This window comes from Sphaeramia orbicularis, chromosome 2 (genome assembly GCF_902148855.1).
Source record: "Sphaeramia orbicularis chromosome 2, fSphaOr1.1, whole genome shotgun sequence".
NCBI lineage: Eukaryota > Metazoa > Chordata > Actinopteri > Kurtiformes > Apogonidae > Sphaeramia > Sphaeramia orbicularis.
In genome coordinates, this window is record NC_043958.1 from 18,310,319 (window position 1) to 18,331,604 (window position 21,286).

At 37.9% G+C, this 21,286-nt stretch overlaps 1 long non-coding RNA gene across 1 annotated transcript in view; it reads right to left on the reverse strand.

Annotated features, from left to right (window-relative positions):
• LOC115435015 (uncharacterized) overlaps positions 1–21,286 on the reverse strand; it is a 30,514-nt gene that overhangs the window by 1,480 nt on the left and 7,748 nt on the right. The window contains exons 5-7 of the long non-coding RNA XR_003937628.1: positions 9,412–9,499; positions 7,396–7,463; positions 167–6,258 (exon numbers count right to left, since the gene is read on the reverse strand). This is a non-coding gene — a long non-coding RNA (uncharacterized LOC115435015). The remainder of the gene's footprint in view (positions 1–166; positions 6,259–7,395; positions 7,464–9,411; positions 9,500–21,286) is intronic.

Here is a 21,286-nt window from a genome sequence, read left to right on the forward strand (position 1 = left end):
AGTGTGCAGCACACAGACACAGGAATAGAGTGACAGAATGTCGGCGCAGCAAAAACCTTAAATTAATGTATCAGTTACATATTAATTGATGTCGATTAATGGGTGATAGGCTTTAATTGGCCGGCCTCTATTACTAATTATAGGTTATATTGTGCTTTTCATCAACCTTTCATAGAATAGATGGTCTTTCTCATTCCACATGTTCTCTGTAGGATGTCAAAGTAATGTCAGTAATTCTTTTGTCCCACTTGTAGATTTCCTGCCTGGGTGAATGAAGTCCTGGAAATGGAGGACCATCATACAGACCTACTGATGCTGCTGGGTGAGATATTTTATCTTTATTACTGAAAAGCTTTTTTGAGGTCAGTGAATGCTCCAACTGTGTGATGGTTTTGTTCTACTGAGTTGGTAGTTTCCTCTGTTGACTCTATTAATGCCAGAGAAGTTGCTCTGTTTGGTCTGAATCAGTATTGACTTTGAGTAAGTAGTGTATGTTTATCTATGAATTTGTCCAACTGTTTACTGAATAGTTTTTTGTAGTTTTGTTTTTTGAGTTTAGGATCAGATTAAAATTAGATGTATCCAGATTTTCTACAGTCTGGTTGTGTGTGTTAATGAGTCAGATACTGACTGTGAATTTGTCCCATAAAGGCCCAGTTAAATGGATGAGACGCATTTTGTCCTGTTTTTGTCAGATGGTTTATTTGATGAGTCAAGGTAGTAGTAGCAGGTGTGTAGTTTGTGAAATGGTTGTTCTTCCCAGATTTGTAAGTTTGATTTGGTTTCTAATGCAGACATAGTCCAGGTTGACTGTTGGTTTCCAGAAATATGCATTCCTGATGTTTTCTCCACTGCAACTCCAATAGTATGTTTTATTTGGAAGGGTTTTAGAGAAGTGAGATGTTTTGTACAGTGTGGTTGTGAGTGTGAATGTGTGAGAGATTTGTGTTGTGTAAAAGCTGAGTGAATTTGTTCCAGTGAAACAGATGAGATGGAAATGTGATGTTTTTGTTTGATGTGATGTGTTGTTGGGCCTGTGGTCCTGTGCAGTTGTGTGAAAAGCAGTGAGACAGGAGGTGTTAGCGCCCCGGTGCTCGGTGGCTCAGTGGCTTGGTCCTTGGCTGTTGTCCGGCCGCCTGTCATGGGCAGGTTGAAGGTTCAAGACTCGGGGGAGCTGAGTATCGGGAGCGGACGGAGAGGGAGGGGCGGAGGGGGCCTAGACCCCTCCGTGTTTCCTGAGATGTGTCAGGGAGGGGTTATGGAGCAGGAGATGATGAGGAGCTGGTGTTTTAGAGTAATGATTAGTGTTTGTTTTGTATTTGAGGTTCCATGAATATGTCTTGTGTTTTTTGAAAGTGCATTTGTATTGGTTGTGTTTTGACGCTATTGAGTAGTTTTCCTAACGTGAAGTAACTGAGTTGAATTGTCTGTGTAATGCTATTGGTGTGTTTTTTGAAGGTTATGTTGAGTTTTTGTGTTTTTTCTTCCAGGTGTTGACGACGACAGCGGCTGGCCCCTGACTCAAGTTATGTTATTTGTTGCCCCTGTGGGTAAGAAATAGCATTTCTTGGGTGTGAAAGGGGGGGTGCAGAAGTGTTTTTTTTCACCTGTTTCCTGTCTTTTTCAATAAAAAAATTTCTACACCCCCCCCTAGTTTTCATGTGAGGGCTCATTATGAGTCCCTGGTTTCATCACGCCCTTATCGAGCAAGCCCAGGAATCGAACCACCGGCCAGCCTCACAGTAGTCAGTTGTGTTTGCACCATTGACCTTCTGGCTGAGCTATCTGTGAGCTACTAATGATGTGTTTGGAACTTGTATTTATTGTGTGTTTTTTTGGACCTGAAAGGGTGTAAAAGCTCAAGTGTTCTCTATGGGTCTTGAACTAACTACCTTTGAGTGCAGGGGATGAGTTTCACACTAGTTTGAACCACTGAGCTATTCTGTCAGCTGATACTGCATATTTGGAAGTTGTATTTATTGTGTTTGCTTCCACTCCTCTGTTTTTCGGGTGAAAAGCAAGTGCTTGAGCAGGACTTGATCTCACAACCTTGGAATCTGTAGTGAAAGTGTGCCTTTTGCCTGATGCTTAGACCACTGAGCTAAACTCAAGGTTAGGACGTTGGAGTCAATTTCCAAGTATAAGAAATGTATACAGCTGAAACCCTGAGGCGTGAGAAGGGATGGAAATTTTGAAAAAATAGATCCCGCTGTGGGATTTGAACTCACAATCTCAAAAGTTGTAGGATTATGTGACAGTTGTCCTATTTCTTTTCCACTGTGCCACAGCTGAATTGCTGATGTGAGAGGTTTTTTTTTTGGTATTTGAGGTATAAACTTGAACTGTGAGGACAGACTCTGCTCCATCTCCAAGTTGGGTCTAGGCCTTTGGCTCAAAGAGGTCAGGAAGGGGAAGTGAACCAGACTGAAAGTCATGTGAAGTCTGTGATACAGATAACTCACCACTACACCAGCCTAACCTACCATGTGATAGAGTCTGGTCGACACCAGCTCTGAATGGAAAGTGTCCTGACATTACTTCTGTTATGATTTGATGCTTTATAAATAAAATTGGATTTGGATTATTGAAGTGGTTCAGTGTTTTCTCCATGAACACTGATGTTCATAGTGCTGTCAGAGGTTTAATGTATTACCCGCATATATTTTTTTGTTAGTGTTTCTGTAAAGTCCTGTACCAGTTTTAGAGCACTGAGATTTTACTAGTTAGTATTAGTTGATCTGTCCACTTATAATTTTTTGGGTAACAGTCATTGCAGACTCTATCACATGGCAGGTTAGGCTGGTGTAGTGGTGAGTTGTGTAAAAGCTAAAATGTTCTTTGCAGGTCTTGAACTAGCTCCCTTTCAGTGCAGGGGATGAGTCTTATACTGGTTTTAAACACTGAGCTATTCTGTCAGCTACTGGTGAAGTGTTTGGAACTTGTATTTATTGTGTGTTTTTTTGGACCCGAAAATGTGTAAATAATCAAGTGTTCTCTGTGGGTCTTGAACTAGCCACCATTAAGTACAAGGGATGAGTCTTGTACTAATTTTAATCACTGAGCTATTTTGTCAACTGGTGGTAGAAATTTGGAAGTTGTATTTATTGTGTTTGCTTCCACTCCTCTGTTTTTTGAGTGAAAAGCAAGTACCTGAGTGGCACTTGATCTCACAACATTGGAATCTGTAGTGAAAGCGTGCCTTTTGCCTGATGCTTAGACCACTGAGCTGAATTTGAGCTAAGAAAGTTGGATTGAATTTCCAATTATAAGAAATGTATACAGCTGAAACCCTGAGGTGTGAGAAGGGATGGGAATTTTGAAAAAATAGATCCTGGTGTGGGATTTGAACTCACAATCTCAAAAGTTAAACAGTTGTGTGACAGTTGTCCCATTTCTTAACCACTGTGCCACTGCTGAATTATTGATGTGAAGGTTTTTTTTTTTGGTATTTGAGGTGTAAACTTGAACTCCAAGTAGGTCAGGCTCAAAGAGGCTCAAAGAGGTCAGGAAGGGGAAGTGAACCAGACTGAAAGTCATGTGAAGTCTGTGATACAGACAACTCACCACTACACCAGCCTAACCTGCCATGTGATAGAGTCTGCAATGACTGTTACCCAAAAAATAATAAGTGGACAAATCAACTAATACTAACTAGTAAAATCTCAGTGCTCTAAAACTGGTACAGGACTTTACAGAAACACTAACAAAAAACAGACTGCAGGTAATACATTAAACCTCTGACAGCACTATGAACATCAGTCTTCACAGAGAAAACACTGAACTTTGGATTTGGAATAATCCAAATCCAATTTTATTTATAAAGCATCAAATCATAACAGAAGTAATGTCAGGACACTTTCCATTCAGAGCTGGTGTCGACCAGACTCTGTCACATGGCAGGTTAGGATGGTGTAGTGGTGAGTTGTCTGTATCACAGACTTCACATGACTTTCAGTCTGGTTCACTTCCCCTTCCTGACCTCTTTGAGCCAAAGGCCTAGACCCAACTTGGAGATGGAGCAGAGTCTGTCCTCACAGTTCAAGTTTACACCTCAAATACCAAAAAAAACCCTCTCACATCAGCAATTCAGCTGTGGTACAGTGGAAAAGAAATGGGATAACTGTCATACAATCCTACAACTTTTGAGATTGTGAGTTCAAATCCCACAGTGGGATCTATTTTTTCAAAATTTCCATCCCTTCTCGCTCCTCAGGGTTTCAGCTGTATACATTTCTTATACTTGGAAATTGACTCCAACTTTCTAAACTCAAATTTAGCTCAGTGGTCTAAGCATCAGGCAAGAAGCACACTTTCGCTACAGATTCCAAGGTTGTAAGATCAAATCCCCCTCTGGTTCTTCCTTTTCACCCAAAAAACAGAGGAGCGGAAACCAACACAATAAATACAACTTCCAACTTTCTATCACCAGTTAACAAAATAGCTCAGTGATTAAAATTAGTACAAGACTCATCCCTTGTACTTAATGGTGGCTAGTTCAAGACCCACAGAAAACACTTGATTATTTACACATTTTCGGGTCCAAAAAAACACACAATAAATACAAGTTCCAAACACTTCACCAGTAGCAAGTCCTAATCTGGTATTTGCTTTTCACTCAAAAAACAGAGGAGCGGAAGCAAACACAATAAATACAACTTCCAAATCTGCAGTATCAGCTGATGGAAAAGCTCAGTGGTTAAAACTAGTACAAGTCTCATCCCCTGCATTTGAAAGTAGTTTGTTCAAGGCCCACAGACAACACTTGAGCTTTTACATATTTTCAGGTCCAAAAAAACACACAATAAATACAAGTTCCAAACACTTCAGCAGTATCTGAGAGAATAGCTCAGTGTTTAAGACCAGTATGAGACTCATCCCCTGCACTGAGAGGGAGTTGGTTCAAGACCTGCAAAGAATATTTGAGCTTTTACACAACTCACCACTACACCAGCCTAACCTGCCATGTGATAGAGTCTGCAATGACTGTTACCCAAAAAATATTAAGTGGACAAATCAACTAATACTAACTAGTAAAATCTCAGTGCTCTAAAACTGGTACAGGACTTTACAGAAACACTAACAAAAAAATATATGCGGGTAATACATTAAACCTCTGACAGCACTATGAACATCAGTGTTCATGGAGAAAACACTGAACCACTTCAATAATCCAAATCCAATTTTATTTATAAAGCATCAAATCATAACAGAAGTAATGTCAGGACACTTTCCATTCAGAGCTGGTGTCGACCAGACTCTGTCACATGGCAGGTTAGGCTGGTGTAGTGGTGAGTTGTCTGTATCACAGACTTCACATGACTTTCAGTCTGGTTCACTTCCCCTTCCTGACCTCTTTGAGCCAAAGGCCTAGACCCAACTTGGAGATGGAGCAGAGTCTGTCCTCACAGTTCAAGTTTACGCCTCAAATACCAAAAAAAAACCTCTCACATCAGCAATTCAGCTGTGGTACAGTGGAAAAGAAATGGGGCAACTGTCACACAATCCTACAACTTTTGAGATTGTGAGTTCAAATCCCACAGCGGGATCTATTTTTTCAAAATTTCCATCCCTTCTCACGCCTCAGGGTTTCAGCTGTATACATTTCTTATACTTGGAAATTGACTCCAACTTCCTAACTTTGAGTTTAGCTCAGTGGTCTAAGCATCAGGCAAAAGGCACACTTTCACTACAGATTCCAAGGTTGTGAGATCAAGTCCTGCTCAAGCGCTTGCTTTTCACCCGAAAAACAGAGGAGTGGAAGCAAACACAATAAATACAACTTCCAAATATGCGGTATTAGCTGACAGAATAGCTCAGTGGTTAAAACCAGTGCCAAACTCATCCCCTGCACCTCAAAGGTAGTTAGTTCAAGACCCACAGAGAACACTTGAGCTTTTATGGCCTTTCAGGTCCAAAAAAACACACAATAAATACAAGTTCCGAACACATCATTGGTAGCTCACAGATAGCTCAGTCAGAAGGTCAATGGCGCAAACACAACTGACTACTGTGAGGCTGGCCGGTGGTTCGATTCCTGGGCTTGCTTGATAAGGGCGTGATGAAACCAGGGACTCGTAATGAGCCCTCACATGAAAACTAGGGGGGTGTAGAACATTTTTTATTGAAAAAGACAGGAAACAGGTGAAAAAAACACTTCTACACCCCCCCCTTTCACACCCAAGAAATGCTATTTCTTACCCACAGGGGCAACAAATAACATAACTTGAGTCAGGGGCCAGCCGCTGTCGTCATCAACACCTGGAAGAAAAAACACAAAAACTCAACATAACCTTCAAAAAACACACCAATAGCATTACACAGACAATTCAACTCAGTTACTTCACATTAGGAAAACTACTCAATAGCGTCAAAACACAACCAATACAAATGCACTTTCAAAAAACACAAGACATATTCAAATACAAAACAAACACTAATCGTTACTCTAAAACACCAGCTCCTCATCATCTCCTGCTCCATAACCCCTCCCTGACACATCTCAGGAAACGCGGAGGGGTCTAGGCCCCCTCCGCCCCTCCCTCTCCGTCCGCTCCCGATACTCAGCTCCCCCGAGTCTTGAACCTTCAACCTGCCCATGACAGGCGGCCGGACAACAGCCAAGGACCAAGCCACTGAGCCACCAAGCACCGGGGCGCTTACACCTCCTGTCTCACTGCTTTTCACACAACTGCACAGGACCACAGGCCCAACAACACATCACACCAAACAAAAACATCACATTTCCATCTCATCTGTTTCACTGGAACTAATTCACTCAGCTTTTACACAACACAAATCTCTCACACATTCACACTCACAACCACACTGTACAAAACATCTCACTTCTCTAAAACCCTTCCAAATAAAACATACTATTGGAGTTGCAGTGGAGAAAACATCAGGAATGCATATTTCTGGAAACCAACAGTCAACCTGGACTATGTCTGCATTAGAAACCAAATCAAACTTACAAATCTGGGAAGAACAACCATTTCACAGACTACACACCTGCTACTACTACCTTGATTCATCAAATAAACCATCTGACAAAAACAGGACAAAATGCGTCTCATCCATTTAACTGGGCCTTTATGGGACAAATTCACAGTCAGTATCTGACACACAACCAGACTGTAGAAAATCTGGATACATCTAATTTCAATCTGATCCTAAACTCTCACCAATTCTACAAAAAACTATTCAGTAAACAGTTGGACAAATTCATAGATAAACTCACTCAAAGTCAATACTGATTCAGACCAAACATAGCAACTTCACTTGCATTAATAGAGTCAACAGAGGAAACTACCAACTCAATAGATCAAAACCATCACATAGTTGGAGCATTCAGTGACCTCAAAAAAGCTTTTTAGTCATAAAGATAAAATATCTCACCCAGCAGCATCAGTAGGTCTGTATGATGGTCCTCCATTTCCAGGACTTCATTCACCCAGGCAGGAAATCTACAAGTGGGACAAAAGAATTACTGACATTACTTTGACATCCTACAGAGAACATGTGGAATGAGAAAGACCATCTATTCTATGAAAGGTTGATGAAAAGCACAATATAACCTATAATTAGAAATAGAGGCCGGCCAATTATAGCTTATCACCCATTAACTGACATCGATCAACATGTAACTGATACATTAATTTAAGGTTTTTGCTGCGCCGACATTCTGTCACTCTATTCCTGTGTCTGTGTGCTGCACACTGCCCGAATACCTGGCCCCTCCCCCTCACACACAGACCAGCAAAGTGCATCAACACCTCTTACACTCACTGGGCTGCAGCAGAGAAGGAGAGAGAAAACGGCAAAAGAAACTGCACTTATTTTACTCTATGCTAAGCTGTGACTTTGTAAAACACATGCTAAAAACACATGCTACACTTTAATGTCCCATGAGAAAAACATCCTTGCGGAAACACGCTGTCAGGGTACTAGTTTTTTTTCATGCAAGTTTTAAAGAGCGTCTTACAGCGTTTTAATGCTGTGTAAGTTGCATCTCAGTGAAATAAACAAAGACATATGCAACTGTTAATTCTCATGTCCACCATGATCTAATATCAGACTATTATACAGCATTTTAAAGTTGGGCAAATTATCTTTGTGAGATAAACAAAGATGTGACTGTTAATCAACATGTCCACCATTATCTAATATCAGACTATTATACGGCGTTTTAAAGTTATATGAGTTGCATCTTTGTGAAATAAACATATGCAACTGGTAACTCCCATGTCCATCATTAATATCAGCGTCCCACTTCACTTCATACTGTCATGCAGGATTTACCAGGGCACATAAATTCACAAGTTAATGTCTTCATTAAAACAATTTTGAAAAGGTTCCAAGTATTTAGTTGTAATTTCATGTACTGCATGTTTTGAAAGCAGCTACATTGTTACATACAATGTAGTTTAGTCCCTTGTTTTAAGTCTAATAATGTGATGCATGTTTGATTATTTCTTATTTTGTTTGTAGACAACTTTTTTTCACTTTTTAATGTTTGCTTCAGCATTTATTTTTGAGCTGTTTGCAAATACCCAGTGGCTGCAGATGGAGTAAAACCTAGTAAATATGACTAATTGATATCGATAAGGTGTTTTTTGTGAATAAGCCTTTTAAAAACACATAATGTAGTAGTTTAAGAACACCTCACATTAGCCTATGTATTATCACTTTCAGCTAAATGCAGCCACTTGTTTTTTACTTTAAAACAGCCAACTATAGAATCAAACCCTATGCTAATAACCAAAATGCATTAAATGCATATATTTTCATTTCACAGGCAGAGGGGAAGAGTAAGGTGTGGAGCCACTTCACAAAAGACTCCACGGGCACTAGATGCAACATCTGCAGTGCAAGAGTTAGCCAGGGCTCCAGCATCAGCAAAGCAAAGAACACTACAAATTTTCTTATTTATCATTGTGTTTACAGTTTGCTTTTCTTATATCATTGTGCTTACAGTTTGCCTTTTCTTATTTATCATTGTTTGCAGTTTGCCTTTTCTTATTTATCAGTGGGTTTACAGTCCTTATGTTGACAGTGTTACTAATTAAAGTTCCTTCTTTTAATTTAGTAGTCTTCTGCTTCTTTATGTTGATTCATATTTTGGGTATTACAAGGATTTATGTTCATGTATCAATGCTCTTATTTCATATATTGGCCAATATATTGGTTATCAGCCAATATATCGGACATCGACTTTTTTTTTTGGCCCCCATTATCATTTATATTGGAATCGGCCCCAAAAATCCCATCTCGGTCGGGCTCTAATTATAAACTACAAGCACACAGCAACTGACAAAGTAAACTCTTTGTTGCTTTAGTTGGTTTTGTTCTTCAAAACATTTTCCCCAAAACTAAGACCCATATTTCACACAAAAAATAATCAAAATATCTCACCCAGCAGCATCAGCACAGAGGAGGTGTTGGTATCAGTTCTGTAGGATGTTCCTCCATCTCCATCATCTCATCCACTGAGGCAGCAGAACTACAAGTGGGATAAATAACAGCGCGCTCTGAACATCCTACAGAGAACATGAAGATGACATTTGCATAACAAATAGATTTAATAAACATATACCATCGAATATGAAAGTCCATACTGACACTGGAAGTGTCATTCCTTTCACAGTCCATGTGATGTGGCTCACTGTCTGTATGGTGCTGCATTCACTGACTGCACCTGGATGGAAACACACACATTTCCAAATTAAACAAGAGGATTAGTTAGATTAGAGATGATTAAAAAATGACAGTCTGATTCAACATGATTCAAACAGAGGTTACTGTATGAACAGAGTATCTGAGGACAGAGTATCTTCTCGAATATCTAACCTGATTTGACACCATATTACTGATGTGACTGTAAACAGAGACGTTTTAGGACAGACCTTTGTCATTCAGCAGATACACAAAATACAATTTATGTTAGAGCAGAGGTTTATTTAATATTTTAATGTAGTCGACAGCACACAGCAGACATGTGTTTTTGTGTACAGATATTAGCTTTAGCCTCCTTAGCTTTTGTACACGCGTGGAGCTGCTCGCGAATACACGTGTAGTATGTTTGGAGTACATGTGACTAACTGTAGCTGTTCTGTTTTAACACTCATTATTCGCATAAAAATACCCCTAGCTGCAGGTTTAAAACATGAACTACCTCTGTTTAGGAGACGTTCATTCAACATTTTCGCCGTTAGCTTGTAGCTTTTGTCTTGTTGGCTACTGTTGTTGTTGTTTAGCGAGTAATTGCGCCTGCGCAAAGTGAAGTCATCCTCTCGCGTTAGTTTAACGAGATGTTAAGCTGGTGCGGTGCTGCCATCTGCTGGTTATTATTTGTAACGTTAAGTGTGGGAGAGAGTTTGTGTTTCTCGTATTAAATAAATACTGAGAGAGAAAAGATGGACAACAAAACACAAACTACAGTTGCAGATTTATTTTCTGACAGACAAAAAAAGAGATGAAAAAATATTAGATTTATATATATTTATATGGAATGACAAAGAAGAAAATGGAAAGAAGAGAAAGGAAGAAAAAGAAAGGGAAAAGAAATGCAGTAAAAGAAGGGGGTGCTGAAGGAGGCAGCCTATCAGTTGAGTTTATTTCATCATTCCATTTCAGATACATAAAATAACATCTGAACACTGGCTGGAAGAGTTTAAAAAAACAGGATCTGAAAGAAAAATATTCCTTTTAATAATCAAAAAAATATAAGGTCTGACATTACTAAGTATTCCCCACTAGATGGCACTACTGCACTATAGTTTATTATGCAAAAATGCAGAATTTAAAAAAAACAACAAAAAACGTACAACTGTGAATTTAAAAAATAAACTAAAATGGGTATCATAACCTTTCTAAAATAACTGCCTAAGTTTTTTTTTCCTAAATCATCAAATACTCAATTTCTGGTTCAATATTTTTGTTCCCTGAAAAATCTGACAACAATGACTGGCAATTATTTTAGGAAGACCTTCTTATTCAGCTTAATAACAGACACCTTCGAAATAACAACATGACGTACACAAGACGTGTATTTATGTCATAAGAATTTCTTTCTTTTTGTATAGTGACATGAAATGGATGAAGAACACTATCAACAATATCCTCTACTTTTGATATTTCAGAAATAATCTGATAAACTGCTGCTTAACTTTGCACAAACACAGTATTTGACAGAGGCGTTTACATTTAAAGGGAACCCTGATTCAACAGTTCTCTGACTGAGTGAACGCCAATATAGAACCAAAGAGGAATATGGCACTGATACTATATAAGAACAGAGAGAAGCAGCCAACAAAACACTCAGTCCTGGGTGTGACTCACCATCATAGACTTTAACAGGATAGAATCAGTATCATCTGATGTTACATATAAACATGTCAATATATAATAAGGATTATACAACACTGATGTTTTTGTTCCAGTCTGATCAGCTGGGTGACTCCTTTCTCTCATTTCTCTGTTATTTATGACTTGATAGAGCCCCAGATATGTCATTTTAAACACAGACAGAAATATAGACTGGTGATGAGTCCAAAGAAGCTGACACTGACACATGTTAATGATGTTAATAATGGTTTGAGCCGAAATCACAAATGAAACGTCGACACCAGGAGACCACTGAGAACATTACAATAGTCTGTGGTCACAAAACAAATCATCTGTGGAGACACTGAGCAGCAAAATCTACATCATATAACCAGTTTATGATAGAAAGGATTACACAATGAGAGTTGGACCCAAACCCAGAGCATGTGAAGCCACTATCTGCGCTGAAACATACACTGAACATATACACCGTGGGTTTCCTCCCACAGCTTCACTAAGAAGACATTCAGAGATCAAATGAATCCAGGTCAAGGAGAACTCCAGCAACATTGTATTGCATTTCCCACAGACAGAATAAGAAAGGTGTTCAGATGCCACATCCTACATTTCCCATGATTCTCCTGCATCTTTCAAGCACATCTATCAGCAGTTCACAGTGACATCATCTGGGATATTTTCCTCAAAAAAACAAACAAAAAAACCCCTCACAGATTTGTAAAACTGTTGCAGCGGCTCTTTTAAAATACAACATACTGAAAAACATTTCATTATGCATTTTACCGAGGCAGACACACCCATTTTTAAAAATAAATCCAAAGTGGCCAAAACAGATAGGACACCAGAAAGTGTTCTTTGGGATCAGCTGCACACCAGAAAGCCACTGCTGAGTCTAAATGACTGGCTGATGGTAATCATAGCATAATTTATAGAGCCATGGAGCAGATTTAAAGGTAGATTCATGGTTGAATATATTTTGATTAGTATTACCGATTGAACCGTAATGAAATGTTGTGAATAATTGTTGCATTATTTAGTCAAAAATCAAACAGTATTAGTCAGTGAAGGACAGTCATTCTGCATTCAGGGCCTTTTCCCACCACAAAGTCCATCAGAAAAATGACACAGGAAAAAATATAAACACTGATACGCAACAAATAAAGTGTCTAAACACTTAAGACACAACAACTAACTTACAATGTCCTTTTTCCCACTGTCGCACAGTGCAATATAACTAATGTGCTGCTGAGGACTTGGACTAGTAACTGTGTAATATTCCCTGTGGGCTCCAGGACACACAACCACCATGACTGATCTGTTGGTCTGCTGGACCCATGTCAGTCTCAGACCTGGTCCTAATAGTGTCAGTTGTCCTGCATCGCACTAATGCACCTTTTGTATCACACCCCCTTGTGTCAGACCCACATGCACTTCATTCTCACTACATATGGTCCCTGCTATATATAGCTGTTAATGACGATTAAGATGATATTTTCTATTATTTCACATTTGCATTGTGAGATTTTTCACAGATATTTGTTTCCTTTTATATTTCTTCAGTTTCAGTGAAACTTCTCTTAAAACCACAAACAAATAACCTCTTGGAATAAAAGAAAAAAGAAGGGAAAAGACAGAGGCTTAGGAGTGTGAACGAGGGGTAGCCTTTCAGTTTATTTCATCATTATTCTGTCCACCTTCTTGTGAGTTACAGTTACCTAGGAAATTATAAAATGTGTTCATACGTCCCACAACTTGTCAAGTTTATTTCTTGTGGTGTAACTCATTTGTTTCAAAGCAAGAAGACAAATTGTTCCTTTCAGCCATTGTGATACTCCACATATGACTTGCTTCTATGACGTCTATGCTTGTTCTATGCTTGTATGCTTCTATGTATAAATGGACATTTCGGACATGATTCCAAAATTGTCTCAAAAGTGATCAGGGATGTTCTAAATGACATAATAAACACTATCTGGGGTGTTTCAAGTTGATTTAAAAAATTTTAAGGTCTTTCTTGAACATGCTCCAAAATTATAGTATGACGTCCAAAAATGGACATTTTGGAAATGATTCCAAAATTGTCTCAAAAGTGATCAGGGATGTTCTAAATGACATAATAAACACTATCTGGGTTGTTTCAGGTTGATTTAAAACATTTTAAGGTGTTTCTTGAACATTCTCCAAAATTGATTCTTTAGTAAGGCTATAGTATGACGTCCAAAAATGGACATTTCGGACATGATTCCAACATCGTCTCAAAAGTGATTAGGGATGTTCTAAATGACATAATAAACACTATCTGGGGTGTTTCAGGTTGATTTAAAACATTTTAAGGTATTCATTAAAAACGCTGAAAAATTGATTTTTTAGTCAGGTATAGTATGGCGCCAAAAAATGGACCTTTCGGACATGATTCCAAATTTCTCTAAACAGTGATTAGGGATGTTCTAAATGACGTAATAAACACTTTCTGAGGTGTTTCAGGTTGATTTAAAACATTTTAAGGTGTTTTTTGAACATGCTCCAAAATTGATTTTTTAGTAAGGCTATAGTATGACGTCCATTAATGGACATTTCGGACGTGATTCCAAAATTGTCTAAAAAGACACTAGGGATGTTCGAAATGACATAATAAACACTCTCTGAGGTGTTTCAGGTTGATTTAAAACATTTTAAGGTGTTTCTTGAACATGCTCAAAAATTGATTTTTTAGTAAGGCTATAGTATGACGTCCAAAAATGGAATTTCGGACATTATTCCAAAATTGTCTCAAAAGTGATCAAGGATGTTCTAAATGACATAATAAACACTCTCTGGGGTGTTTCAGGTTGATTTAAAACATTTTAAGGTCTTTCTTGAACATGCTCAAAAATTGATTTTTTACTAAGGCTATTGTATGTTGTCCAAAAATGGACATTTTGGAAATTATTCAAAAATTGTCTCAAAAGTGATTAGCGATGTTCTAAATGACATAATAAACACTATCTGGGGTGTTTCAGGTTGATTTAATACATTTTAAGGTGTTTTTTGAACATGCTCCAAAATTGACTTTTTAGTAAGGCTATAGTATGACGTCCAAAAATGAACATTTTGGACGTGATTCCAAAAATGTCTCAAAAGTGATTAAGGATCTTCAAAATGACATAATAAACACTCTCTGAGGTGTTTCAGGTTGATTTAAAACATTTTAAGGTGTTTGTTTGAACAATCTCCAAAATTGATTTTTTAGTAAGGCTACAGTATGACGTCCAAAAATGGACATTTTGGACGTGATTCCAAAATTGTCTCAAAAGTGATTAGGGATGTTCTAAATGATATAATAAACACTATCTGGGGTGTTTCAGGTTGATTTAAAACATTTTAAGGTGTTCATTAAAAATGCTCCGAAATTGATTTTTTAGTAAGGCTAGTATGACGTCCAAAAATGGACATTTTGGACATGATTCCAAAAATGTCTCAAAAGTGATTAGGGATGTTCTAAATGAAATAATAAACACTCTCTTAGGTGTTTGAGGTTGATTTAAAACATTTTAAGGTGTTTCTTGAACATGCTCCAAAATTGATTTTTTCAGTGAGGCTATAGTATGACGTCCAAAAATGGACATTTTGGACTTGATTCCAAAATTGTCTCAAAAGTGATTAGGGATGTTCTAAATGACATAATAAAAACTCTCTGGTGTGTTTTAGGTTGATTTAAAACATTTTAAGGTGTTTCTTGAACATGCTCCAAAATTGATTTTTTCAGTGAGGCTATAGTATGACGTCCAAAAATGGACATTTCGGGCATGATTCCAAAATTGTCTCAAAAGTGATTAAGGATCTTCAAAATGACATAATAAAGACTCTCTGAGGTGTTTCAGGTTGATTTAAAACATTTTAAGGTGTTTTTTGAACATGCTCCAAAATTGATTTTTTCAGTAAGGCTATAGTATGACTTCCAAAAATGGACATTTTGGACATGATTCCAAATTTCTCTAAATAGTGATTAAGGATCTTCAAAATGAAATAACAAACACTCTCTGAGGTGTTTCAGGTTGATTTAAAACATTTTAAGGTGTTTTTTGAACATGCTCCAAAATTGATTTTTTCAGTAAGGCTATAGTATGACTTCCAAAAATGGACATTTTGGACATGATTCCAAATTTCTCTAAATAGTGATTAAGGATCTTCAAAATGACATAATAAAGACTCTCTGAGGTGTTACAGGTTGATTTAAAACATTTTAAGGTGTTTTTTGAACATGCTCCAAAATTGATTTTTTCAGTAAGGCTATAGTATGACTTCCAAAAATGGACATTTTGGACATGATTCCAAATTTCTCTAAATAGTGATTAAGGATCTTCAAAATGAAATAACAAACACTCTCTGAGGTGTTTCAGGTTGATTTAAAAAATTTTAAGGTGTTTCTTGATCATACTCAAAAATTTATTTTTTACTAAGGCTATTATGACTAGTATGACTAATATGACGTCCAAAAATGGACATTTTGGACACACTCTCAGGTGTTTCAGGTTGATTTAAAAAATTTTAAGGTGTTTCTTGAACCTGCTCCAAAATTCAGTTTTTAATAAGGGTATAGTATATTGCCATCTAGTGGGGAATGTTTGGTAATTTCAGACCGAATATTTTTTCTGATTAATAAAAGGAATATTTTTCTTTCAGATCCTTTTTTCAGAGTTTTCAGATGTTATTTTATGTATCTGAAATGGAATGATGAAATAAACTCAACTGATAGGCTGCCCCCTTTTGCACTCCCTTCTTTTACTGCATTTCTTTTCCCTTTCTTTTTCTTCCATTCTCTTCTTTCCATTTTCTTCGTCATTCCATAAATAAATAAATCCATCCATTCCATAAATCTCATATTTTTTCATCTCTTTTTTTTCTGTCAGAAAATAAATCTCCAAGTGTAGTTTGTGTTTTGTTGTCCATCTGTTCTCTCTCAGTATTTATTTAATACGAGAAACACAAACTCTCTCCCACACTTAAAGTTACAAATAATAACCAGCAGATGGCAGCACCGCACCAATTTAACATCTCGTTAAACGAACGCGAGAGAATGACTTCACTTTGCGCAGGCGCAATTACTCACTAAACAACAACAGTAGCCAACAAGACAAAAGCTACAAGCTAACGGCGAAAATGTTGACTGAACGTCTCGTCAGAGGTAGTTCATGTTTTAACCTGCAGCTAGGGGTATTTTTATGCGAATAATGAGTGTTAAAACAGAATAGTTACAGTGAGTCACATGAACTCCAAACATACCACACGTGTATTCACGAGCAGCTCCACGTGTGTAGAAAAGCTAAGGAGGCTAAAGCTAATATCTGTACACAAAAACACATGTCTGCTGTGTGCTTTCGACTACATTAAAGTATTAAATAAACCTGTGCTGTCACATAAATTGTATTTTTTGTGTCTGCTGAATGACATAGGTCTGTCCTAAAATGTCTCTGTTTACAATCACATCAGTAATATGGTATCAAATCAGGTTAGATATTCGAGAAGATACTCTGTCCTCAGATACAATGTACATACAGTAACCTCTGTTTGAATCATGTTGAATCAGACTGTGTCATTTTTTAATCATCTATACTCTAACTAATCCTCCTGTCTAATTTGTTTCCATCCAGGTGTAGTCAGTGAATGCAGCACCATACAGACAGTGATGGAGATGAGCCACATCACATGGACTGTGAAAGGAATGACACTTCCAGTGTCAATATGGACTTTCATATTAGATGGTATATGTTCATTAAATCCGTTTATTATGCAGATGTCATCTTCATGTTCTCTGTAGGATGTTCACAGTGCGCTGTTATTTATCCCACTTGTAGTTCTGCTGCTTCAGTGGATGAGATGATGGAGATGGAGGAACATCCTACATAACTACCAACACCTCCTCTTTGCTGATGCTGCTGGGTGAGATATTTTGACTTTATTGCATTCTTTTTTAGTGTGAAATATGGATCTGGAATATGGATTTTGGGGAAAATGGTTTGAAGAACAAAACCAACTAAAGCAACGAAGAGTTAGGTTGTCAGTTGCTGTGTGCTTGTAGTTTATAATTAGAGCCCGACCGAGATGGGATTTTTGGGGTCGATACCAATATAAATGATAATGGGGCAAAACAAAGACCATATCTGGCCGTTAAGCAATATATTGGTCAATATATGAAATAAGAGCATTGATATACACAGGATATATACTGTACATGAACATAAATTCTTATAATACCCAAAATTACCCAAAATATGAATCAACACAAAGAAGCAGAAGACTACTAAATTAAAAGAAGGAACTTTAATTAGTAACACTGTCAACATAAGGACTGTAAACCCACTGATAAATAAGAAAAGGCAAACTGCAAACAATGATAAATAAGAAAAGGCAAACTGTAAACACAATGATAGAAGAAAAGCAAACGGTAAACACAATGATAAATAAGAAAATTTGTTGTGTTCTTTGCTTTGCTGATGCTGGAGCCCTGGCTAACTCTTGCACTGCAGATGTTGCATCTAGTGCCTGTGGAGTCTTTTGTGAAGTGGCTCCACACCTTACTCTTCCCCTCTGCCTGTGAAATGAAAATATATACATTTAATACATTTTGGTTATTAACATAGAATTTGATTCTATAGTTGGCCGTTTTAAAATGAAAACAAGTGGCTGCATTTAGCTGAAAGTGATAATACATAGGCTAATGTGAGGTATTCTTAAACTAATACATTATGTGTTTTTAAAAGGCTTATTCACAAAAACATCTTATCAATATCAATTAGTCATATTTACTAGCGAATGAAAAGTTCCATCTGCAGCCACTGGGTATTTGCAAACAGCTCAAAAATAAATGCTGAAGCAAATATTAAAAAGTGAAAAAACGTTGTCTACAAACAAAATAAGAAATAATCAAACATGCGTCACGTTATTAGACTTAATACAAGGGACTAAACTACATTTTATGTAACAATGTAGCTGCTTTCAAAACATGCAATACATGAAATTACAACTACAACTTGGAACCTTTTCAAAATTATTTTAATGAAGACACTGTGAATTTATGAGCCCCGGTAAATCCTGCATGACAGTATGAAGTGAAGTGGGACGCTGTCTGATATTAATGATGGACATGGGAGTTACCAGTTGCATATATGTTTATTTCACAAAAATGCAACTCACATAACTTTAAAACGCCGTGTAATAGATATTGAACATGTTGATTAACAGTTGCATCTTTGTTTATCTCACAAAGATAATTTACCCAACTTTAAAACACTGTGTAATAGATCATGGTGTACATGTTGATTAACAGTTGCATATGTCTGTTTATTTCACTGAGATGCAACTTACACAATGTTAAAGCTTTAAAACTTGCGTTAAAAAAAACTAGTACCCTTACAGCGTGTTTCTGCAAGGATGTTTTTCTCATGGGACATTAAAGTGTAGCATTTGTTTTAAAAAGTCACAGCTTAGCATGGAGTAAAATAAGTGCAGTTTCTTTTGCCGTTTTCTCTCTTCTTCTCTGCTGCAGCCGAGTGAGTGTAAGAGGTGTTGATGCACTTTGCTGGTCTGTGTGTGAGGGGGAGGGGCCAGGTATTCGGGCAGTGTGCAGCACACAGACACAGGAATAGAGTGACAGAATGTCGGCGCAGCAAAAACCTTAAATTAATATATCAGTTACATGTTGATCGATGTCGATTAATGGGTGATAAGCTATAATCGGCCAGCCTCTATTTCTAATTATATATATTATTGTGCTTTTCATCAACCTTTCTCATTCCACATGTTCTCTGTAAAGTAATGTCAGTAATTCTTTTGTCCCACTTGTAGATTTCCTGCCTGCGAGGATGAAGTCCTGGAAATGGAGGACCATCATACAGACCTACTGATACTGCTGGGTGAGATATTTTATCTTCATTACTGCAAAGCTTTTTTGAGGTCAGTGAATGCTCCAACTGTGTGATGGTTTTGTTCTGTTGAGGTGGTAGTTTCCTCAGTGAAGTTGCTCTGTTCGGTCTAAATCAGTATTGACTTTGAGTGAGTAGTTTATGTTTATCTTTGAATTTGTCCAACTGTTTACTGAATATTTTTTTTCTAGCATTTGTGAGAGTTAGATTTATCCAGGTTTTCTACAGTCTGGTGTTAATGACTCAGATATCTGCTGTGTAATATCTGACTGTGAATTTGTCCCATAAAGGCCCAGTTAAATGGATGAGATGCATTTTGTCCTGTTTTTGTCAGATGGTTTATTTGATGAATTGAGGTAGTAGTAGCAGGTGTGTAGTTTGTGAAATGGTTGTTTTTCCCAGATTTGTAAGTTTGATTTGGTTTCTAATGCAGACATAGTCCAGGTTGACTGTTGGTTTCCAGAAATATGCATTCCTGATGTTTTCTCCACTGTCTGAGTGAAATTGGATGAAATAGTATGTTTTATTTGGAAGGGTTTTAGAGGAGTGAGATGTATTGTACAGTGTGGTTGTGAGTGTTAATGTGTGAGAGATTAGTGTTGTGTAAAAGCTGAGTGAATTAGTTCCAGTGAAACAAATGAGATGGAAATGTGATGTTTTTGTTTGGTGTGATGTGTTGTTGGGCCTGTGGTCCTGTGCAGTTGTGTGAAAAGCAGTGAGACAGGAGGTGTTAGCGCCCCGGTGCTCGGTGGCTCAGTGGCTTGGTCCTTGGCTGTTGTCCGGCCGCCTGTCATGGGCAGGTTGAAGGTTCAAGACTCGGGGGAGCTGAGTATCGGGAGCGGACGGAGAGGGAGGGGCGGAGGGGGCCTAGACCCCTCCGCGTTTCCTGAGATGTGTCAGGGAGGGGTTATGGAGCAGGAGATGATGAGGAGCTGGTGTTTTAGAGTAATGATTAGTGGTTGTTTTGTATTTGAGGTTCCATGAATATGTCTTGTGTTTTTTGAAAGTGTATTTGTATTGGTTGTGTTTTGACGCTATTGAGTAGTTTTCCTAATGTGAAGTAACTGAGTTGAATTGTCTGTGTAATGCCATTGGTGTGTTTTTTGAAGGTTATGTTGAGTTTTTGTGTTTTTTCTTCCAGGTGTTGATGACGACAGTGGCTGGCCCCTGACTCAAGTTATGTTATTTGTTGCCCCTGTGGGTAAGAAATAGCATTTCTTGGGTGTGAAAGGGGGGGTGCAGAAGTGTTTTTTTCACCTGTTTCCTGTCTTTTTCAATAAAAAATGTTCTACACCCCCCTGGTTTTCATGTGAGGGCTCATTATGAGTCCCTAGTTTCATCATGCCCTTACCGAGCAAGCCCAGGAATCGAACCACCGGCCAGCCTCACAGTAGTCAGTTGTGTTTGCACCATTGACCTTCTGACTGAGCTATCTGTGAGCTACTAATGATGTGTTCGGAACTTGTATTTATTGTGGTTTTTTTGGACCTGAAAGGGTGTAAAAGCTCAAATGTTCTCTATGGGTCTTGAACTAACTACCTTTGAGAGCAGGGGATGAGTCTTGCACTAGTTTTAACCCCTGAGCTATTCTGTCAGCTGATATTACATAGTTGGAAGTTGTATTTATTGTGTTTGCTTCCGCTCCTCTGTTTTTTGGTTGAAAAAGCAAGTACCTGAGCGGGACTTGATCTCACAACCTTGGAATCTGTAGTGAAAGTGTGCCTTTTGCCTGATGCTTAGACCACTGAGCTAAACTCAAGGTTAGGAAGTTGGAGTCAATTTCCAAGTATAAGAAATGTATACAGCTGAAACCCTGAGGCGTGAGAAGGGATGGAAATTTTGAAAAAATAGATCCCGCTGTGGGATTTGAACTCACAATCTCAAAAGTTGTAGGATTATGTGACAGTTGTCCTATTTCTTTTCCACTGTGCCACAGCTGAATTGCTGATGTGAGAGGTTTTTTTTTGGTATTTGAGGTATAAACTTGAACTGTGAGGACAGACTCTGCTCCATCTCCAAGTTGGGTCTAGGCCTTTGGCTCAAAG